Source organism: Petaurus breviceps, unplaced genomic scaffold (genome assembly GCF_028583685.1).
Source record: "Petaurus breviceps papuanus isolate PSGF00001 unplaced genomic scaffold, PetGlider_PUasm1.0 208, whole genome shotgun sequence".
NCBI lineage: Eukaryota > Metazoa > Chordata > Mammalia > Diprotodontia > Petauridae > Petaurus > Petaurus breviceps.
In genome coordinates this window covers 25717243-25741930 of record NW_027185852.1, presented here as the reverse complement: position 1 = coordinate 25741930, position 24688 = coordinate 25717243, and positions in this window count along the sequence as shown.

Genomic DNA, 24688 nt, shown 5'->3' with positions numbered 1-24688 from the left:
TCTCAAACATCAATACCTCACAGATGCCTAGAAGGTCACAACCATGTGGCCAGACTTATATACCAAGCCCAAATATGAACAAATAACAAATCTCCACTCTACAAATACAGACCTCAAGATAGAATCGAGAATTTAATCTGTCCTGAAACTGGAACATGACCACAGATAGAATTGTTGCCCACAATCACCTTTATCCATAAAATCCATAAAAAATTTTAAATAATGTTTTAATAGATGTAGTCATGACAAATACTCATAAATGTCCAAACCAAGTATACTAAAAACTGTTATGAAAAAGAAATGTAGCAGAAGTCAACACCATCCAAGAACAGGATGAAGTGGACATCATCCTTGTCAAGCTCTCTAGTAACTGATATGTCCCAAAGATATTTCCTGTGATCCTACCAAAGATGAACTTCTATCCCAATACTGTTATTCAATTGCCAAAAAAATCATTTTAGACACCTGTGCAACAGTCTACTGAACATTAAGTGTGAAAGAATATTAGCAGGGTAACTGCATGTCCCAGAATGATTTCTATCTGAACTCCATTGAACTAGATGAGAATGAAATGAATAATAATTAGCATAGCTGACATTGATATGGTGCATTAAGGTTTACAAAGTGGTTTATGTTTAAAGGAAAAGGCAACTGTTAAAGCTTGAAGTGCTATATAGGAATGCACACTATTATGGGATTAAGATTGTAGGAGAGGCCACAGTGACTTGACAGATTCTAGGATAGAGGGTGCTTCTAGCAGATGAGGGACCAGAAAATCCTTCCCAAAGGAAAGTCATCCCAGTAGGTCTTGATGGAAGAAAGGAAGGACTTTAACAAATAGAAAAGGAGGTAGGAGTGGAAGAGTTCTAGGAAAAGAAGTCAGTCACCACTAGATGAGAGAATGGAAAGAGCAGTTCAGCCTAGAACAAGCCTATATTTAGTGCCTTCTGTATACCTAGCCCTATAAGGGCTGTAGCAACCCCTAGGCTTCCCTGCAGAGGAAACACAAGAGGTAATCCCTACCCTCAAAAGACTTAGTTGGGCGTTTGTATCTTTTTTGTATCTGTATCCCCAACTTCTAGCCCAGAGTCCAGAATATGCCTAATAAATGCTTGTTGATCGATTGACCACTAGGATCGTAGAGTCTAGAACTGGCCTAATAATGCAAATCAACCATCTCCTTTTGCTGATGAAGAAACTTGGGCCCAGAGAGTATGGTAAGAAAATTCACTGAAGTCGCACAGCTAGTGACAAAGTTTAGATTTAAACCTAGGTTCACAGATTCCAAAGCTATTTTCTTTTCTGCTGCACCAAATTGCCACTTTGAGCCACTCAAATTGAGACAGAATACTGGGCTCAGGGGGCCCTGGCACTGATTTCAGAGTAGATCACATAGTCAGCAAGAATTCATTAAATGCTGACTTTGTACCACACACTGTGCTAAGTACTGGGAATAAAAGTACTGACAAAAAGAGAGACATTCTTTACCCTCAAAGAGTTTACATTCTAATGGGGGGAAGATAGTACATACAAAGGAGCTGAAAACGGGAAGGGAAGGTTGTCATTGAGAAGGGGGTGGTCAAGAAAGTCCAGTGAGTCAGGAGTGTAGCCTGAAGAGGAATTAAAGACATGGAAGGTCTGAGGGGAACCAGCTGATCAGAGGAAGAGGTCAAAGAGGTGAAGATTCCATTGTGAGAAATCCATGAGTGAAGTCAACTTGCAAGGTGGACAGGTTTCTGTGACATGATAGAGAAAGTCACCAAGTCAGGAGTGAAGCCTGGAGATAAATAAAGGGAAGAAGAACCTTGGATGAGTGGAAAATATGCTGGGTTATAAAACAAACCAACCTGGGGTTGTCTTGCCTCTGGTACTGACTCACTAAGAGACAAGCAGCACAGAGAATGGAACCCTGAACTTGGGGGAAGGAAGACCTGGATTTGAATCCCTCCTCAGATACTTACTAGCTGTGTGATACTGGGCAAGTCATTAGATCTTTCTGAGCCTCAGTTTCCTCATCTGTAAGATAGGGGTAATAATAGCACCAGGTCACACGGTTGTTTCAAAGCAAAATGAGATCATGTCTATAACCTGCTATTTGAAATGCTGTGTGAGATAACTCTGTGTTCTGGTGTTTGTGTGAGCTCAGTTCTGCTGAGTGCCCCACAGTGTTGTGACCCTCGCTGCTTCCCACAGCCACCTACCCTTCTTCCCTTCTCCTTGGACAGGGGTTTGTTCATATTCTCGAAGACTTTTCACATAAATTATCTCATCTTAACCTCACACATACTTGGATACTCATTCATCCACAGGGTTGTCAGAACTGGAATTAGTGAACAAACAAGGAAATTGATGCACAGCATAGATCAACAACTCACTCAAGATCAAACAGCATGTTTGGGGCTTGAAATGGACTGGGGTGAAGGCTTTTAGGCTACAGCATGTTGGGACTTGTCTTCCTACAGCTCATCTGGAATTAGGACAGAACTGACCCAGACTCCAAGGGAGGGGAGACAGCTTATGGACTAGCAGCAGTGCAGGGGAGAGGAAACTTTGCTGAACATGAAGACGGGAGACCTGAATTCAAATTCTACTTCTGCTTCTTAGGACCTACCTAAAGAACCTACCTGTGACTTTGAAAAACTCACTTCATTTCCCTGAGATTCAATTTCCTCATCTGTTAAAAGGAGATAATAATACTTGTTCAATTTCCCTCAGGACTGTTGTGAGGAAAATGCTGCAGATATAGGATTTAAGTTGTTGCCAAGTGTCAGTGGTGTCCTTGCCATAAAGAGTCTCAGTCCTGGAGAGCAGATGATGAGACATGTTTCCCTCCTTTCTGTAGAAGGTGGGGTTAGAATTTTGCATACACTGACAGACAAGGTCATTGATGCTTGGAAATGCTTCATTGATGCCGTTTGTTTTTACATTATGACCATCATTTCCTGATTCACTGTCCTCTGTAACAAAGAAAAACAGTTAAGCAAAACCTGACAAAGTGACCTTCTTTGTCTGCATAGAGACCCCATCTCCTGACTCCAAATTTAGTGCCCTTCTCACAAGTCTGAAAGGACTTTTCCTGGAATTTCATTTCTGGATGCTGATGCCCAGCTTCCCTGCTGGGGAAATGTCAGGTTGGGTTGTTTGACCTAGCCAAAGTCATGAGAGACTCAGAAGTCCTGATTGTGTTACTAGCTGTCTACTAGCTGAACAAGTGCTTTGAACTTCCTGAGCTATGGGGGTTTTTGATCTTTGTGAAATCGAAATAATTATATTTGCACTACTTGTCTACCGGAAGTATTGTGAGGACTAGATGAGGTAAAATGTTCCAAGGACCAGGAATTATTGCCATCATTACACAAGGTCAGGAATCAGGTCCTGCTGTCCCCTATGTCCCAACCTGGCATTTCCCCAGCAGGGAAACTGGGCATCAACATCCAGAAAATGTGAAGTCAGGAGATGGGGTCTCAAGTTCCAACTCTGCCACTGATGGCCTTTGAAACCTTAGACATGCCTCTCTTTCTGGGCCTTGCTTTTCACCTTCATAGAAGAGGGGCAATGCATTACCTGCCTAGTAGAAGTTGGAGAAGTGGTTAGCAGGGACATTATAGGTATGTCTTCTATGAGGCATATTTACAAAATTCTGAAGTCAATAATCAGCAAGTTTAATCCTAACCAACATTTTTTAAAATCTTTACAACCTTAATCCCATCATAGTGTGCCTCACTGGGCTGGCATATGTGTCAAATTACATCATAGATTTAATAGTGGCTCCCATAATCATAAAGTCCCATAAAGAAATAGGAAAGGGAGTACATAAGACTGGGACATAGACACTCCATAAGCACTGATAGAAGAGTAAACATTTGGTATTGAAGGTCCCTGGATTCAAAACTGGGAGAGACCTTAGAAATCATCCAGCTTAATCTCCTCATTTTACAAGGAAGGAAACTGAGTCCCAAAGAAGGGAAAAGGCTCATCTAAGTTCACATAACAAGAGACAGAAAGTGAGCCCAACTCTTCTGGCCCCAAATCTAAGACTTTCATCACATTGTCTTTCTACCAGTTCTCCAAGTCTCTGTAAATTGGGTATGATAACAATTATACTGCCTAACTCACAGGGTTGTTGTGAAACAGAAGTTGAGGAGCTATGATTTCACTGGTATGGGAAACCATACTGCTCCACTGAAGATAATTCATGAGCTATTTATAACTAGATAAGTCTTATAAAGTTGTCTGAGCCTCAGAGGTCAAATGACTTGGCCAGAGTCACACAACTAGTAAGTATCAGAAGTAACACATAATTCATATTTTCCTAGCACCAGGTCCAATCTTCTATCCACTACCACTCTGACTCTTCTGTTATAAGGAAAGGGCTTTGAAAACCTTAAAGCATAATAGAAATGGGATATATACACACAAATGTGTGTATATATACATATGTGTGTATACAGCTACACATAATATATACATACATGTGTTCATATACATATTTTAATATATTCTATTATATATCTTAATATATTTTAATTGTATATTCAATTTTATGCATATATACATATGTATTAATACATTCTAATTTAATACATTATTTTAATACATTCTATCTCTAGAAGATACATGAAAAAATATATAACAACATTAGTATTCAGAAAAAGGGACCAAAGCCTACATAAGCATGCACAAGTCGAAAGGTTCAGTCAGCCAATCTCAGTGTCCTTTCTGGAAGCCTCAGGCCCATAGTTTCAGCACCCTGGATAGCTCTTCCATTCACCACTGTTTTGCCCAAGGACTGAACAGGCTTTTCTTACAATGACCAGATGTTCCTTCCTTCCCAGGCTAGCTTAAGGCTAAAATGAACCTTTTCTACCAGGGCTTATCAGAGTTTCTAAATTACATACTGAGAAGAAATTTAATTGGTTTAATTAAGAAAGTTTATTTCATGGTAATTCAGTTTGGTTATGCTGCAAGACTTAATGTGTCCTCTGGTGAGAGAAATCTGTTATAAATATTCATGGCCTCACTCTCCCCTCCCCTCTGCTGCCCTCACCTTCCTCCCCCACCCCACAAAGTTGGGAGATGTGACAAAAGGCTCAGCTTAAACTACCTTACACATGGAGACTTTCCTGATCCCCCGACTGCCAATATTTCCCCCTTCTCCCCAAATTGCTTCCTGTCTAATTTGTATCTACTCTATAAGTACATGTTGTCACCATTGGAAGCTTCCTGAGGGAAGGATGACTTTACTTTTGTCTTTATATCCTAGCTCTTGACACATAGTAGGCTCTTAATTAATGCTTGTTGATTGATTAAAGACAGTGCAGTCATATGCAGGCAGGAAAAGCCCTGGGGAGAGGGGTGAGAAGAGATGGGTTTGAATACTAGTTCTGCTGGGATGCAACAACAAGCTTTGTGAATCTAGTAAGGTCCTTTGCACCTCAGTTTTCTCATCTGTAAAATGAGGCTGGATTGTATAGTCTCTAAGGCACTTATAGCTCTTACATTCTGTGAATCCATGACATCTCATATCCTTCATTGAACTCTCCAATTAATGGTTTCTCAAGGCATGGAAAGCATGCCAGACTCCTGAAGCCTTTGCTAACAGAACAAGAACTAGAACAGGCCCTTATAAGATGGAAAGGTACAGAATCCCAGCCAGGACAGGACCATCTCTCAACACAAACCTAGCTGAAATCAATGAGGTTCATAGTAGAAAGCTAGATGTCAGGGGAAGGTATTTTTTTAGCCTGGAAGATTGTGCAATAAGGCCTAAAGGCTGCTACCTGTATGGGCAGAGGGAAGGCTCACTTACATTGACAGAATTAGAGACCTCTGGTCATGTTGTCTATTTGAGGAAGGTGATAGAGGTGGCCACTGTCGGGACCCAACAGGCTAGGTTCTTTTAAGTGTCAGTATATAGGATGTCAGCCTCAGCTTTGGAGGGTCAGAGAATTCAATTCTGGAAGAGATCTTAGGACACATCTAACCCCAAACCCACATTTTACAGATAATGGATCTGACATTCAGAGAAGTAAAATTATTTTCCCAAGATCACATGGGGATCCAGGATTCCAAATGACGTCCTCTGATTCCAAATCCAGACAAGGTGAGTCGATGGATAAGATGGCATTTGAAAAGCACTTAGCACAGTGCCTGGTACATTTGGTTGTTGTTCAGCCATTTTACTGTCATGTACTACTCTTCATGACCCCATTTGGAGTTTTCTTGACAAAGATACTAGAGTGGTTTGCCATTTTCTTCTCATTTTACAGATAAGGAAACTAAGGCAAACAGGGTTAAGTGACTTGCCCAGGGCCACACAGCTAGTAAGTGTCTGAGGCCAGATTTGAACTCAGGAAGATTTGTCTTCCTGACTCCAAGACTGGCACTGTATCCACCAAGCCACCTCACTGCCCTGCCTCATACATAAGTGTTTAATATGACTATGGTTCCAGAGATGGAAAGGGTGTATGTATGGAGTATCAGGAAGGTGATTTATAAGGAAATAGTCAGGGAATAAAGTTAAGCATGGTTGAAGGAGGAGAAAGCATAGGAGAAGAATGGAAAGGAGAGGAAGAGAAGGAGGGAGGAGGGGAGAGGAAAGGACCAAGGGAGGGAGAGAGGGCCCTTGGAACCAGGAAGGTCCAGTGAGCAGCACAGATTTGGAGGCCAGGCTGCATGTGAAGGATTGGGGGGGGGGGCAGGCAAGGGAGTGTAGAAACACAATAAATTTAGCTAGATTGATTTCACCTGTAGGGCCATTAACTTAATTCATCCCACTTGGTTAGTAGCTGAGCTGAACCCAAACTTCAAAGCCATTAGTTGCCTGGCACTTTAATTCTGCTGAGGAGATAGGGACAGAGCAGGGAGGGAAATGTGGAGGAGAGGCTAGGATAAAAGGAAAGAGAGGGGAGGGGGAAAGGGAGAGAGGTATGACAGAGGAGGAAAGAGGGAGAGAAAACTATTGCTGCTTAGTATTTGAATTCTATGAAGACCAAAGACACATGAGCAGATAAGGGAAGAGGAAAAGAAAAAGGGAAGATAAAAAGAGGAAAGGGGATGGAAGAGAAAGGCTAGAGAATGATGTGAAGAGGGTGAGGAGGGAGAAGGAAGGATTAAAGTATTAGTTTGGGGTCAGGAGACCTGGTTTCTGCTGCTACTAAATTGGCCTGTAAGTTTGGGTGAGCTTCTCTTTGTGCTTCATGGTCCTCACTTGCCAAATGGGGTTGGGGAAGTAAATATGAGCCTCTGAAAAGCCTTTCTTCTCTTCTTTTACATCTGTTTTTATTCTCCTACTCTCCTATTCAGCTTCTGGGCAGGAAAGCTTTGGGGTAAGATCTTCAGAATAGAGCAGGCAGGCCCTCAGAGGCTAGCCAAGACAACCTATACCTAAACAGCAATACCTTTCATGGCATTCCCAGTCAGCCTCTGCTTGAAGACCTCTATCTGAGAGGGGGTACCCATATCACTTCTAGTTCCAGCCCCCTGAGTCTTCTCTTCTCCAAGATAAACATTCCCAATTCCTTAAATCGATTCTCTTGTTTCCAGGCCTGTCAATATCTCTGGGGATAAGCACTTGTCCTTCTGAGCATCTCATAGTCTACTCTTCATTTCTACCACCCTTCTTATCCCCTGAGTCCCTCTCTGTTCTTCCACTCTATAATTTTTTTTCCAATTTCACTCTCCTACTGGTCAGATGCCCTCCATTCTGGAATCTTTCTCCTGTTTCTGTCCCATATTCATTGGCCTTGCATCAACACCCTCTCTGTTCTCTGCTTCTACCATACCATGTTACTAAGGAGATGAAGAACTGTGCTGAATAGGTTCATTACAAAGTCATGTTATCTGACCTCAACTGGGAAAAGGAGATTGGGGGAGAGAGGATGGGGAAAGGAAAAGAGAGACAGAGATAAAGAGATAGAGAAAGAATGAGAAGCAAAGAGGAAGACAAGGAGAGAGAGACAGGAGGAAAGGAGAAAGATATAATTGGAAGAATGAGAGGAAAGAGAAGAAAGTGGAAACAAGAGGAAAGAGGGCAGGAGAAGAGAGGAAAAAACAGGAAATGTACAGAGACAGACTAGAGAGATTGTAAGAGAAGCAGAGGGGAAGATTGTGGAGACAAGGAAAAAAGGGGATTTAGGAAAAGAGGCGAGAGGGTGGGACAAGAAAGGGGGAAAGGAAAAGCATGAGAGGAAGGAAGAAGTGGGAGAAGGAGAAGAAGTTTTGTTTCAGGGGACATTACTGGCTCCATTTTCTAACATGTTTTCTCCACAATCAGCTCTTTGAAAACAGAAAACTGAAAACCTGTCTTCTCTCCTTCCTATTCCCCAGTACCTAGCTCACAGTTGGGCACACTGTTACCTAGTTATGTTCTTGATTAGTCCCAGATCTTTGCCTCCTCCAATGAGCAGTATGGCACTGTACAGTAAAAGGGAAAGGGTCCTTTCCTGGGAGGCAGGACACTTGGATTCTGCTTCTTACTACTTTGCTTTATTACCTTGGGCAAGTCATTTTCCTACTCTGGTTCTCTCAGTTCTGTCAACTGTAAAATGGGAGATTTGAACTAGAAATTTTCTAAGGCACCTCCAACCTTCTATGAGTCTAAGAGCCTATGACAATTTAAAGGTTTTACAATTCCATGGTTCTAGGAAATTATGACTTTGATTCTGATATTGTATATTTGTAAGATTTGATCAATTAGGATCCTAAAAATCCAGGCATAACCTGTCTCTGACTCTTTGCTGTTGTTATTGTCATTCATTTCAGTTGTGTCTGCCTCTCTGTGACCTCATCTGGGATTTTCTTGGCAAATATACTGGAGTGATTTGCCATGTCCTTCTCTGGCTCATTTTGCAGATGAGGAAACTGAGGTAAACAGGGTCAAGTGACTTGCCCAGGGTTACACAACTATTAAGTGTCTAAGGCCAGATTTGAAGTCAGGAAAATGAATCTTCCTAACTCCAGACCCAGGACTCTATCCATGGAGCCACCTAGCTACCTCTCTGCCTCCTTAGGCAACTCATAAAAAACAGAAAGAGTCTGGGGGTTTGGACCAGTGTCCCATAACCTGGTTCTCGCTCTAGGCCTGAAGAGCTGACTGATGGGAGAAAGAACCAAAGAACCAGAGGAAACGGCATTGTGGAGGATCTCTGGGGAATCTGATTGCCTGAGTGGGTTTCTCTTCCACACCTGTGCTTGAATTCCCCTGTGTTGTGTATGCCCTTGAAAAAGAAAGCTTTTGTGATGGGCCGGGCTGTAAACTGCTTGAAGTCTTAGTCCCAGAGTTTATCAGAGTATTGGGTTATGATGCTATATCATAAGGTCATCACCATCTGAGTCCCTGACACCCCCTGAGCCCTGCCCTAGCCTCTCAGACACATCTGCATCAGAACTCATTTCTCCTTTGCAGTTCATAGTCATAGGACCCAATGCTATGAGTCCAACTTTTATGATCCCAGAGTCTACCCTAGATGCTAATTCTGGAAAAAATTCTCAGGCATAATGTGGGAACTGCCCTAGTTCTAAAACCCCATTCAGAAAAAAGAGGATCTCTCCTCAGCCAACATCCCGGGAGGTTTGGCTTGCTTGGCAGTATCATCGATCTCCAGGGGGCAAGTCTGAAGAGACATGGGACTGAAACAGCAGACCCTTCTGCCAGATGCTGGAGTCCACTCACCAGAGAATGATCTTACCAAGAATACCAACAGCATGAACTTGGGGCCCCAGCTTCCTGAGCCATCTCTGCAAGGCTAGAGATCTACACAACCCGCTTCAAACGAGAACACCAGAAATCAAAGGGGATTCTGTCCAGTTCTGACATCTCCTGTTCTAAGGTCCCTCCCAGCTCCGACATTCCCTGTTCTGAGGCGTCTCCCAACTCTGACATCCCATGTTCTATGAGAAAAGGAAAGGAACTAGGTGCAGGGAATAGGCAGGACCTGGGAGGAGATTGAAAGATGAGAGTGAGAAAAGGAACAAAAAATCTGCCCTGCAGCATCTATCCCATTTGACGACTAAGGTCACTTTATTCATGGAAAATGCATTGGTGCCACTAATCAGAGCAGGCTCAGGTTTTTTTATATATCAATTACCATTTTTCTCCTTTAGAAATCCACTTTCACTCAACACCAAGGCTCCCCATCCTCGTCCCCTCCCCTTGCCAACATAACAGGAGGAGCCCAGTGTTAGCAGCTTCCCCCTGCCCAGCTCCCAAGAAGCTCCCATCAGGTGGCTCTGCCTGTCTGGGGGCAGAACCACCCCCTGAGATGCCAGCCTTCTCCTTCCGCCTAGCCTTGCCCTCCTCAGAGGGGCCTGGGGAATAGGGAATTGAGTAAGCATTTTACATAGTACTTACAATGGGCCAGGCACTGCGCTAAACACTTTACGGAAATTATCTCATTTGGTCTTCACAACCTGGGAGGTAGGTGCAGTTATTATCACCGTTTTATTGTTGAGAAAACTGAGGCAAACAGGGGTTAAGTGACTTGCCCAAGGTCACACAATTCATAAGTGTTGGAGGTCAGATTTGAACTCAGGTCTTCTTAACTCTAGCCCTAATGCTGTATACCTTCTCTATCTAGCTGCTATCTGTGCCTTACCCTGCCTAAAGCAGGGATCCCCTTTGCAGTATCCTTGACCAGGATCATCCAGACTCTGCATGAAGCCCTCCAGTGATGTGGAGCTCACTACCTCTGCAGGAGATCTCTTCATTCATTGGACAGCTCTGATTGTGAAATGTTTCCTTATATCAAGTAAAAATGTGCTTCTTTGGCTCTTGCCCCCAGTGCTCCTGGTTCTTCTCCCAGGGGTCAGCAGAGCAGAGCTAATCCCTGCTCCCCATAACAGCCCTTCAGTACCTGAAGACTCATCTCCTGACTTAGTCTTCTCTTCTCCAGGCTAAACATCCCAAACTTCTTCCATCCATCCTCATAGCACATCCAGGTTGCTCCCTCTGGGTTTCCTCCTGCTTATGAATGTCCTCCATGGCAAGGTTTCTTAAACTTTTTCCATTTATGATGCCTTTTCTCATTTGGGCAGCATTCATTGGCATTGCATGGCCTGAAGGCATGGACAGTGCAAAGTATGCCTGCTTCATGTTCAGAACCAAGATTACAGTGAAGCTGCTCCATGCAACATGGGCAAAGCACTACCAGAAATACCTCAGATTCGTTATGAGTTTGATTTTTGATTAATTTTGGTCATTGCACATTCAGAAACCTTTTACTATTGCCAAATTTTTATGATCCCATATGGGGTTGTGACCCACAATTTAAGAAGTGCTGCTCTATGGGGCTCAGAACTGGACCCAAAAGTCCAGAAGACCATTGTTCACTCCCTCGAGGCTCTAGACTTCCTGTTAATACAACCTAAGACAGACCTTATTCTTTTCGATGTCAGACAGAGACCACCAAGCCCCCCCCAACCAAATGAGGCTGGACAAAAAAAGGAATTGTCTCTATCAGAGGTCCCATGGCCCAGCTACCCCTTCTTCCTTCACAAGCCAAAGTCTCTTCATCTTTCAGCAAGAAGTTTCCTTCCATCCAGTAAGCTTCCTAGGGTTATCAAGAGTAACCAACAGCACTCAAAAGTTTGGATCAGTCTTGCCAGGCAGTTCTTTCCCAAGACCCCCAGAGAGGGCGAGAGTTCTTGCTTCACGGGAGGGCTGTGCTGTGAACTTGGATGAAGCTAAATAATGCAGCAACCTGCCCAGCTCCCGCTCTCTGCTCCAATGTGCCAGAGAATCGCTGAAGGGCCAGGTGGAAACCTCAGAGACCATTTAGTCCAAGCACCTCCAGGATACTGAAACCACTGCCCCTCCCCACCCTACACCCAGCCTGGGAATGGACCAGAAAAGCAGATCAACTACACCTCCAACCAAGGCAGCTGTATCACAAGAACTGGGGTTGTAGTACGTCATTCATTCATGAAGCAACTACAATGCACCAGGCTGGGAATACAAAATTGCCTGCCGTCAGGGAGATTACATTCTACTGGGAATAACAGCATGTACACAAAATAAATGAGCAGAGTCAACTAGTGGAATTGGAAGTTGGGCACTGGCTTGGAAGGATCTGGGTTCAAATCCCTACTCTGACAATTATAATCTGTGATGCTGGCAAGTTACTTAACTTCCTCAGGTCTCAGTTTCTTTCTCTGTCAAATGAGAAGGTTAGATTAGATGCCTTCTGAAGTCCTTTCCAGTTCTGATTCTAAATACAGATCCTAAATACAAAGTCATTTCAGGAAGGAAGAGGGAGATGACAGAGTGTAGACCATGAGTGGCATCCGGTAAGAAGTAGCTCTTGGGCTGTGCCTTGAAGGAAGAAACTAGAGATTCTAAGAGGCAGAAGTAAGGAAGGAGAGTATTGTAGGCAGCTAAGTGGAGAAGGGGATACAGAACTGGGGCTGGACTCAAGAGGACCTGAGTTCAAATCCTGCCTCAGACACTTATGAACTACGTAACCTTGGGCAAGTCACCTAACCTCTGTTTGCTTCAGTTTCCTCAACTATAAAATGGGGATGATTATATATTATTATTATATTAATATATAATGTTATTAATAATATATATTATACCTCACAGGGTTGTTGTGAGAATCAGATGAGATGATGGTCATAAAGCCCTCGGCACAGTGACTGGAACATAGTAGGTGCTGCATAAGTGTTAACTCTCATATTTATTTATTATGATTGCAGGCAGAGGTGAAGATGCAGAGACTGAAGAAGGGACACTGTGTACAGGAAGCAGCAGCAGTCCATGCTGCCTGGAACAGAGTTCATGAGGGGAGTGATGAGTGATGGGCCTAGAGAAGTAGAGAGGATTGTGCATTTGATTCTAGAGATAGAAAGGAGCCCTGGGCTTTCTTGAGCTGTGGAGCAGTGTGGTCAGATTGTGCTTTAAGAACATCACTTTGTCAGCTGTGTGGAGGATAACAGCAGAGGCAAGGAGATCGAACAGGAGGCTATTGCAGCAGGAGATGAGCGTGACTGAGGACATGTGAAGAGAGAAGAGGACAAATGGGAGCAGAATCAACAGGACCTGGTAACTGATTGACTACAGGGGGCAAGGGAGGAGTCAAGGAATCACCATGGAAGAGGCCCTGGCCCTGCTTTCCCCTTCCCCTCAAGCCAGAACTAAGGGACAGGGGAGGGAAGTTAAGGAGATCTCTGCTGAATGGAAACACTCCTTAACAATTGGAGCTGTCCAGCATCAGAATAGGCTGCCTTGAGAGGGAGGGAATTCTGGTTCCTGTATGGGTTGGATGAGATGCCCTTTTATGGCTCTTCAAAATTCAGTTCCAGATTTGGGGGGAGGGGGGAGGGAGAGAGAGACAGAGACAGAGAGAGACAGAGAGACAGACAGAGAGAGAAATGGAGAGAGACGGAGAGGGAGAGAGGGCAGAGGATGGGAGGGGAGAGGAGAGGAGAGGAAAGAGAGAAAGAGAAGAGTGAGAAGAGAAGAAAAAGATAAACAGAGAGCCTTTTCTGCTCACTTAAGCAAGTGCTTAAAGGAGATAATCTTTAAATAAGTGGGATTTGTAAGAGGGCCTTCTTAACCCGATTTTACATCCAAGCATCATAGGATAAGAGATTTAGGTCTGGAAGAGGCCATCTAAGCCAACCTCCTCATTTTACAGATGAGGAAACTGAGGCCAGGCAGGTTAAGTTATTTGCTGAGGGTCACAGATAGCAAGTAGCTGGCTGTTGACTTTGCATGGCTCTGACTCATTCAAATCGAATTCGCAGCAAGTCAAGACTTCATGTTCATGTTATCAATCCTCCTCAAAAATTAAGGATGAACAACAACAAGAAGGTCCTTGGACTGCTACCATTCCCATGGACAACATTCCATCTCCCACCTACATGTCCGCATGGGCTGCCACCCATGCCCACCCCATGGACTCTACTCTGTCCTGTTCCTCTTAGAATCTCTTTTTCCATCAAAACTTAGTGGCAGTGTCACTTAGGCAATGTAGTGGATAGAGCACTGAGCCTGAAGTCAGGAAGACTTGAGTTCAAACCCAGCCTCGATGTTTACTAGCTGCACGACCCTGATCCAGTTCCTTAACTGCTGCCTGCCTCAGTTTCTTCTGTAAAATACGGGCACAAATGGCACCTCCCTCTCAGGGTTGCTGAAAGGATCAAGTGAAGTAATATTTGAAAAGCATTTTGCACAGTGCCTGGCACACAGTAGGTGCTTAATAAATGCTTGTTTCCTTCCTACATGAAGCTTTTCCTGATCCCCCCCCAGTTCCTAGTATCCTGCTCATTCCAGTTATATTTATACTTATTTTGCGTGCATTTTATATGTCCATCTCAGTGTTTATAGTTTTCTCTCCATTAAAAGATGAGGGCAGAGCCAGATTGTTTTTTTATTCCACCTCTAGGAGGGCTTTTATGGCAGCCCCTAAGACCTGGTACATAACAGTCACTGAATAAATGCTTGTTGAATGAAACGAAGGAATGAAAGAAATAAAAACATTTATTAAGTGCTTGCTGTGTGCAAAGCACTATGCTAAGTACTGGGATACAAATAGAAAAGCAGACAGTCCCTGACCTCAAAGAGTTTCCATTTTGATGGGGAGGAATGCCCCCTAAAGGAGGATTCAGCTCTAAATCAGATGGAAAGGTCCCATAGTGCCTTTGGTGCAGATGCAAAGCAGATGGTAATGCCTTTTCTTTAATATTTTTTCCACTGATGAAATCACATCTCTTCTGATTTTGAATCATCTGACCTCACCAAGGTATTGAGAACTTTCTTTCCCAGGTCATTATTATGTGTGGCTACTAAGTGGGCAGAAGCATTAGCACCTGCAAAAACCCTGCTCAGGTCTCCACAGGGTTTGCTTTTGACAGGATGGTTGTGGGAGCTAAGCTGGAAGCAGGACCAGTGGTCTCCAGGGCACTGGTATGGGCAGGGCTCTTGGGATTAGTTGCCCATCAGTGACATAGGTCAGCAGTTGGTGTTGAGGAAGGTAAACCCCTCCTCCAAAGAGATAGCTTTCTTCAGTAATGACTATGGGAGCCAAGTTGGAAGCAGGACTGGTGGTTTGGGAGGCATTGTTTTCCTGGGTCTCTTGAGTTCAGGATCTGGGCTATCTTCATCAGCATGAGGTGGTCAAGGTGGTATTAGTGGGTAGAGGCTTACCTGTATAGTAATCTTCCCTGTCTATGCATCACACAGGAGATGAAGATGCTTTTCTGGACTCAAGAAACTCATCATTCTGTAAGATGAACTCAACCCTGAAACACACCTCAGATCCTTTCCCATCCTGACTTCAGAATTATATCAAGTCTCAAAGCCAGGTAACCCTCTTTCCCCACCCTTTTCAGTTTATTTTTATGTGTTGTTTCCCCTGTTTGATTTTTAACTCCTTGAGGAAATGAACTGTTATGCCTTTCTTGTATCCCAGCACTTAGCATGGTGTTTGGCACACAGTAGGCCCTTAATACATGTTTATGGACTCTGATGCTACATGTTTGTTGATGGTTGAATACCTGCTAGTTTGGGGTAGAAACATCCCATTATTCCCCTCCTTTTTGTCCCATGCCACTGGGCTCCATAGGGCCTGACTTTGACTAGTAAACTATCTCTGTCTCATCCTTTGGATTTGTGGGAAGAAAGCAATGGAAAATCCTCTCAAAGAGCCAGAAGAGTTAGAAATGGCAGAGTCGGGGGCGGGGTGCCATGAGTTCATCAGTCCCAGCCTCTGGAACCTAGGTGGTATGAGTGGATCGTGTATGAGTCATGTTAAGACATATCTTTCACTTCTGAAACCCACTGAGGCTTCAGATGGAACCTGGTCATTTTTATGTTTCCTTTTCTCTCCCCTTTCCCTTTTCTTCCTGAGAAAGTAAGTCCATGCCTTTGAGTCTAATATTTCTTAAGACAGGGGAAGAGGAAAAGAGGCTCCTTTTAATTTCTTAAACATTTGTTTACTTTGCCTCTTCACCTGGCAAATCTGGCAAAGCATCTGTTAACCACCAACTTTGCTAAATTGTATGTACCATTGTTTGAACGTAGCCTCCAGAGGGGCTCATTAGGGAGCACCCTGAAAAAGAGACTTAAAACTATAAACATTTTTTCTTAAAGTGGGATCTCTGGGGGCTCAGAGTTAGAGAAAAACTATTGGTTCACTTTTATAGCTTCCCAGGGCAGAGATGATAATTTTACCAAGATTTCTCTAGGCAAATAAGTTAACAGAAGTGGTTGAGGCAATAGTAACTGGCTGGACTGACATTGAGGCAGGCATACACCATTTTTTGCAGGTATAGTTGAAAGGGAAAACCATTCCTCCAGAGGTTGAGGGGCTGAAGGAGCGTGGCCATGAGAGAAGGGCATGCCTAAAATGGAAGAGTATTGAGTATTACCCCTATTACACAACCCTATACAAAGAGGGCAGCTACATGGCACAGTAGATAGAGTGCTGGGTCTAAAGTTAGGAAGACATGTCTTCCAACCTGGCCTCAGACATTTAGTAGCTGTGTGACCCTGGGCAAGTCACTTAACCCTGTTTACCTCAATTTCCTCATCTGTAAAATGAGCTGGAGAAGGAAATGGCAAACCACTCCAGTGTCTTTGCCAAGAAAATCTCAAATGTGGTCATGGAGAGTTGGACATGATTGAACAACAACAAATACAAATAGTATAGGTTAGAATGTGAAAAAAGCAAAAACAGATCTTGGAAGTACTCTAAGAAAATCTGAGGAGGGAGAGTTCACCTTTAGCTGGGATTGGGTGGAGGAGGGACCTGAAAGTGACCAAAGAACCCTAAGGACAGTGAATAGAGCACCAGCCCTGGAGTCAGGAGGACCTGAGTTCAAATCTCGCCTCAGACACTTAACACAAAAAACTAGCCATGTGACCTTGGGCAAGTCATTTAACCCCAACTGCCCTACCTTCCCCCTTCCGAAAAACAAAACAAAACCAAAAAAAGAACCCTAAAGATTAGGACCCTAAGAGTTAGAGCTGCAAAGGCCTGAGAGACAATTTGATCCAATCCTCTCACTTTTCAAATGAGGTAACTGAGGTCCAGGCAGGGAAGGGAGAGGATTTACCTAAAGTAATAATAACAACAGCAGAAATAACAGTATTTATGTAATACTTTGAGGTTTTAAAAGCCCTTTACATATATTCAATTATTTTGATCCTCATGAAGACCCTGGGGGGGGGGGTAGGAACTAGTATTATCCCCATTTTGTATATGACAAACTGAAGCAGGCAGAGGTTGCATGACTTGTCCAGGGTCATACAGAGAATGTGTCTGAGGAAGGATTTTAACTCAGTTCTTCCCGATTTCCAAAAAAAGTCTTGAACTCTATGTACATCGTGTCACCTAGCTGTGGCAGAGTGAACATTCAGTTGCAGGCCCTCTGACTGTTTACAGGAATCAGAGCATCAGAACTGGAAGGGAATTTCATAGTCAACAAACATTTATTATACATCTACTATATACTAAGAACCATATGAACTGCTGGAGTTACGAAGATAAACATAAAACCCTCATGGAGCTTACATGTTCCCAGCATCTCATAAACCTGCCTTGCATACAGTAAGTGCCCAATATATGCTTGCTACTTCATTCTGCTAGGACAGTCAGATTTGAGAACTGGAAAAGATATTAGAGTTCATCAAATACAGGGTCAAGATCAGTTCTTTCGTGGTGGGTGAGTGGAGGGAGAGGTTTGAGGCAGGGAAACCATATAGGAGACCATTATAATAATCCAGGTGGATATGACACAGGTCAAGGGCTGGGTGAGAAGGCTACTGATAGGAGAGATAGGCAGAGGCTAAATTGGTGAGATTGATGCCTGATTAGACATGTGGAATGAGTGAGGGAAGAAGGTTGTTGCGTTTGTCCTTCATTCTCAAAGAGGACATGAGGACATCAGGGAAATGATGAGAGGACTTGCAATTGACTTGGATTTGAGTGAGGGAGGGCTTCACTTTCAGCTGGGAACCTGGAAGAATGGATGGTGGTGCCCTTGATAGGGCTGCCTTTGGAGGGAGAGGCGATGAGTCCTGTTTGGGATAGTTTCCATTCAAATGCCAATAAGCCATCCATTTGGAAATGTTCTCTTTATTGCACCACAGCTATCCAATCTTCTTGTCTTACAAATGAGGAAATTGAGACTCCAAGAGAAAAAGGGACTTACCCAAGATCTCAGAGCACATCTTAGTGACTGAGTGGAGTCTAGAACTCAGGTCTTCAGGCTCTCAGGGCAACTGTCTTTCCAACTCCAGGATACTCCCCTCTCCCACTCCCCTACCTAGGCTGGAATGGGTAGGAGGAGACAGGATAGGAAAATGATCCCTGCCCTCCCTCACAGGCCTGCTGAGAGGATCAGAGAAGGGGAGGGAAGAAAAAGCTTTGCAATAAACAGAAAAGCTGGCAAGAAAATATGCTGCAATTATTGTACTACTATTTTATACACACACACACACACATATATGTATATATAATTATTGAACTGTTACAATTATTGGTCACAGTGGGAAAAGCCGAGCCAGCCAAAGGGAAGACATGTGAACCATAGGGGCCCTCCCAGAGTCCAACCTGGCCCCACCTGATTTGGGGGAAGGCGTTCAAAGATCTGGGGAGGGCAGGGAGCTCCCTCCCTTCCTAGGTATCTCCTCCCACTTCAGGACAGTTCTCATTGGTAAGGAAGCCTTTCCTGACATCAAGCCTCGAATGGCTTCTCCCTTGTATTGTCTGGCTCTGCCCTGTGCCCAAGTCCACGTTTTTGCCTTTCTTTGAATCTCCAGGCAGCTTAGCACAATCCTTGATAAATGCTTATTGATTGACGGACCTAAGGCTAATCCTTCTTCTACATGAATTGAAAGAATCAGAGTTCATAGGTTCTAGATCGAAATCTGGGACATCAGAGGCCACCTGGTGAAACCTCCTCATTTTATAGAGGAAGAAACCAAACCCATGGCACAAAATAAGTGTTTGGCAAAGCCAGGACTAGAAGCCCAGACCTTTGCCTACAATTCCAGGGCCCTTACCTAGAAAGGAGTAAAGATGTCGCTCCAGGCCTCTGGGAACTGCTGATTTCCTCTCTCTCAGCTGGACTAGGGCCCAAGCTGAAATAAAGGAGGCGACCAGGTCCCCAGCCCCACCCTTCACTAACCTCTCACCACACTGGGCTCTTTGCAGACACACATATGCCCTTGAGAAGGACATATTGGGGGGGGGGGGGGGGAAACATATGGTGTCTGAGCACCCCCTGCTGGTCTGCCCAAGGAAAGTGTCTACAAATTCTAGGCTCCAGTGGAAAGAAGAAACCCTGGCTCCCTCAAGGCCACAAGAGATGAGCCCATGTGCTTGGGACCCCTGCCCAGAAGGGGGAGGGAGTGGGGCAGAAGGAAGGGGCAGGCATTTCTGAGTGGAATTCCTTGGAGTCATCAGCTCTGTGCAGTGTTGAGCCCTAAAGGATCTGGACTCAAACCCCAGCTCTGTTCCTTCCTAGTCCCATGGCCTGGAGAAATTCTCTTCATTTTTCTTGCCTCACTCTCCTCATTTGTGAAATGAAGGAATGGGCCTCAATGATCCCTATGATCTTTTCCAGCTCTGAGTGGCAGAATAGACAGAGTGCAGGACATGGAGCCAGCCCACTTGACTTGAGACCTGTCTCCTACATACCTCACTGGCTGTGTGGCCATGGGCTGGTCCTCATACTCCTCATTTATGAGCTTATTATGGGGAAGGCCTTTGAAGCCTTAATGTTCTGCGGAGATGGGAACTGTGATCTCTGCCTCCTCATTCTCCCTCACCCCCCACATCCAGGCAATTCTTCCTCCCAAATCTCTACTCTCCAGTTTCTGGCCATCTGCCCACTTCTCTCCACTCACATAGCCACCATGCTTGTCCAGGCCCTCATCCCCTCTCACCAGGCCATTTCCATGGTTTCCTAATTGGTTTCCCTGCCTCTGGCCCACTCCACTCCATCCTCCACACAGCTGTCAAAATAATCTTCCTATGCCTCTGTCATCCCCAAAGCCCTCCCTATAGACAATTCCCTAGCCTAGCATTCAAGGCCCTCCCTCCTACTATCTTTCCAGCCTCATTTCCCTTTCCCTTCTCACCCTGGAAAATTCCTCCACCTCTGCAATCCCCTTGTCCCATTAGTGAGTCCCTCCATTTTGAGGAGGAGCTCAGTCCAACCATCCTTCTGACTCTGGACCTTGCCCTTATCACCAGGCAGGTCCTCCCCACCCCTTTTCAGCTTCCTTTTATGGACCATCTTCCCTCCTCTAAGGCCCTTGGGGGAATGAACTGTTTGGTTTTGCCTTATTCTGTATCCCAGTCCCAAAGCACAGGGCCTGGCACACAGTAGGTGTTGACCTGACTTCCCACATGCTATCTCCTGACCAGCCTGGACAGCTCCCTGCCTTCCAAACATGTGGTGCCAGGTCTCTCCTCTCTCTTCTGGCATTCCAGCCCACATCCCTTCAGAACACTCCCTCCTTACCTCTATGGGTAGAAATTCTTCTCTGCCTTTGGGGCCTGGCTCAGATGCTGCTTCTTAATGAGGTCTCCCACACACAAATACGCTTAAAATCTCTCCTCTTCAAATTTTCTTGGATATATTTTCTGGGATTCTCCATTGTCTCTATTCAGTTCAAAAAGCATTTTTATTCAAAAGGCAAACCTACTATGTGCCGAGCACTGCACTAGGCATTGGGGATTCGATCACAGCCATGAAACAGACTCCAGACTCGAGAAGCTTGCCTTTTCCTGGGAAGGGGGTGATGGGGTCACATGTCAATATATAAATAAACACAATATCATCGGGGGAGGGAGGACTAATAACTGAGCAAAATCAGCAAAGGCCTGATGCAGGTGGTGATATGTGAGATGAGCTTTAGAGGAAGTTAGGGATCCTAAGAGGCAGAGCTGAGAAGAGAGTGCAGTCCAGGAAGGGGGCACTGCCAATACAAAAGCACAGAGATGGGAGATCAAGTATGTGGAGGAACAAGGAGGCAGGTTTGACAGGAACATAGAACACACGTGATCTGGATCCAGGTTGGGGCTAGTGTTGAAAACCAAGCAGGAGTTTGTATGTAAGGGGAGTGTGGGATGGGGAGCAGGGAAGGACTGGGCAATGGGTGCTCCTGGAAGTTCATGAAGGTTCGGTGTGGAGCGACCTTGTTCACCTCTGTGATTGCTTCCAGTCCCCTCTGGGAATGATGAAAAGGAGCCTTTGGGTTATCTGCTGGACCAAAGCTGAGTGCGTGCAAAAGGCTCCAACTCATTCTCTCTCCTGCTGGGGTGCCACTGGGTGTAAGAACACTCAATGAGGAGGGCAGGGAATGCCCTTTCCCCACTGGGACCACTCCTGAGCACATGCCCTCCTAGGCAAGCCCCAAACATCATATCCTACACACAAAGGAATAAGTTCACATTCTTCATTCTAAGCTCCCTCCCAGCTCTGACCTTCTTTGTTCTCTAAGGTCCCTCCGAGCTCTGACTTTCCCTGTTCTAAGACCCCCTCCCAGTTCTGACACCCCCTGTTCTCAGGCCCCTCCCAACTCTGACACTCCCTGTTCTCAGGCCCCTCCCAGCTCTGATACTCCCTGTTCTAAGACCTCCTCCCAGCTCTGACACCCCCTGTTCTAAGACCCCCTCCCAGCTCTGACACCCCCTGTTCTCAGGCCCCTCCCAGCTCTGACACTCCCTGTTCTCAGGCCCCTCCCAGCTCTGACACTCCCTATTCTAAGGCCCACGCAGTTAGGAATTCTGCTCTATAACTGATTGCCGTCCAGCTTTGCTATATACCACATCTGCCTGTCACTTTAGAACCCTGGAGGAGCCTTCTGTGCAGCCCCTGCCTTTGCTCAGTGACTGGGCTCCCTTACCCAAGCATTTCCCCATTTCTCCCTTTCCTTTCTAGAAAGTACAGGAGATGCACATTTCTGAAGCCTTCCTCCAACCATTTCCAAAGCAATCACTGACATCTAGCGTCCAGTCTGAATTGCAACTCCCCTAGGCAGCCCCTGACTAGCTCTTCACTGATGCCTTTTTCTGCACCTTAGAAGCAAAGTTTGTCAGAGCTGGGAGGGAATTTAGAATGGAGAATGAATGGGAATTTTCAAGTACGGCGCTAAACATTGGGGATACAAATGGAAAAAGAAGTCTGTCTGTCATCATCCCTAATCTAAAGGAGCTCACATTATTGGGGGTAGCAACAGATACAGAAGAATTCAGCTGCAGGGCAGACGGAACTATTAAAGGTGGGAAGGAAAGAAAGAAATGACGGATCATTAAGCACCTACTATGTGCCGAACATCCTGCTAAGCTCTTTACAAATATTATCTCACATTTGATCCTCACAACAGCCCTGACAGACAGGGTTATTAACTCTGCTTTACAGTTGGAAACTGAGGCAAACTGAGAGTTTGGGTGATTTGCCCAGGACCAAACAACTAATAAGTATCTGAGATCTTATCTAAGCTCTCGTCTTCTTGGCCTAGAGCGCTAGCCCTCTAGCTGGACTGGATTACCTCTGACACTCCTTCTGTTCCTAAAATTCCTATTCTAAACTGTGACAACCTCTGGAAGTTTTAGGGGTGTTAGTCAGCTTTATCAAAGGGACACCTAAAGAACCACATTGGGGAGATGGGGGTAGTTGTGTAGTTGGGGGGCTGCGGCACTTGGAGCAGGAAGTGTTCATGCCAAAGCTATCCTGCCCTTACCATCTGGGCCTTTGTTCACATTGACCCCCATGGTCTGAATGGTTCATTAGAAAGGACACTTGTCCGGGACTCAGAGAGGACAGCTAGGTGATGAAGTGGATAAAGCGCTGGGCCTGGAGTCAGGAGGATTCATCTTCCTGAGTTCAAATCCAGCCTCAGACACTTACTAGCTGTGTGACCTTGGGTAAGTCACCTCACCTTGCTTGCCTCAGTTTTCTCATCTGTAAAATGATCAAGAGAAGGAAATGGCAAACTACTACAGACCTTTGCCAAGGAAGCCCCAAATGGGGCCACAAAGAGTTGAACATGACTGAAACGACTAAACAAAAACAACTGGGAGTCACAAGACCCTTGCTCAAGTCTTAAGTCTGGCATTTTTATTAAAAACCAAAACAAAACAAAACTAAGCACCCAGTATATGCAAGGGTTTGGTAATACAAAAAGAAAAGTAAAACAGTTCCTGCCCTCAAGGAGCTTGAATTCCACTGAGTAGCATACAAGTATTTGCCAATGAATAACTACCCCCAAAAAATGTTCTAGCACCCTGGACAATTCCAGAGTCTCGTTTCCTAGTTCGTAAAATGGAGATGTGTATACACTGCCTTCTTCACAGGTTTTTGATAAAGAAAAAGCTTCCAAGTCCTAAAGAGCTATAGAGATGGAAGCGTAACTCATGGCCTGGGGTCTCTATCACCTTGACCTTCCATGAACCAGATTCAATTTCAGAAGTTAGCTCCCATTCTCTTTGACTTGTATGCCCCACCCACTGTTTATTCTGGGAAGTTTCTGAGTATAGTTAATGTCTTGATTTCCACTGATACAGATTAATTGAGTCCTTGAATCAAGATAACAAATGTACTTGGGTGTATTGTTCAGTGCTTTTAGTCTTGTCTCTAACAACATCATCCAGAACAGGTCACAAGTTACAATGCTTAAAAAAAGAAGAAAAATCCCTCTCAATAGAAGTCCATAGTTATTGAAGGTAGGTGGCAGAGTGGATAGAGTACTGGGCCTGGAGTCGGGAAGATCTGAGTTCAAATCTGACCTCAGACACTTACTAGCTTGGTGACCCTGGGCAAATCACTTAACTCTCTTTGACTCAGTTTCTCCATCTTTAAAATGAGCAGGATAAGGAAATGGCATATCACGCCAGGATCCTTGCCAAGAAAACCTCAAAATGGGGTCTGGAAGAGTCAGACACAGATTGAAACTATTGAAAAACAAAGTTATTGAAGCTTAATCAGGAGACTTCATTAGCTCATTTAATAAGGTGCCTGTGGCCATTTCATTGAAAAAAGCTTTTCAAAACTTCCAAACAAAACTTCATCTACCTGTAAATTCATCAAATTAAACAGAGAACTTCCTTAATCAACCCCATACAGGAAAAGCAGTTTATCTCTGCCTTCTCCTCTGTCCAAGACCCTAATCAGATGTCACTACCCCCAGAAAGCTTCCTTGATTTCAGAAAACAAAAATCCTTTCTTGAACCTCAAAAATTATTCCTATACTGGTACTCTTTGGACTTGGTATTATTATTATCTTTGTATTTGCTTAATCTCTCCTATGAGATAGCAAGATCAAATGAGATCATGTTTATAAACCCGATAGCATAGAATCTGGAACAGAGTAAGACAGCTCATAAATGCCTGTTACCTCTCCCTCCCCCTCGCTTAATGCTTGAATTGAGTTATACAGTAGGAGGTTAGGGCAGAGAAAGGACAACATTGGAGGTATACAAGGGTCACAGAAAAGAAGGTGAGCAAGAGACTTTACCATGAGATTCCTCCCTGGACCATAGCCCACAACCCTGAGCCTCCCCCTGGCAATTAGCACATCTTGAAAATTGCTCTGGCCCAGGAGTGTAGATGTCCACTTCTAAGCCCAGTTCTGCTCTCTCCCTATGTGACTTTGGAAAAGTCAAATCCCCCCTCTGGATCTCAGTTTCTTCTTCTTCTGCACAATAAGGGAAGACCCCTTCTAGCTCTGACATTC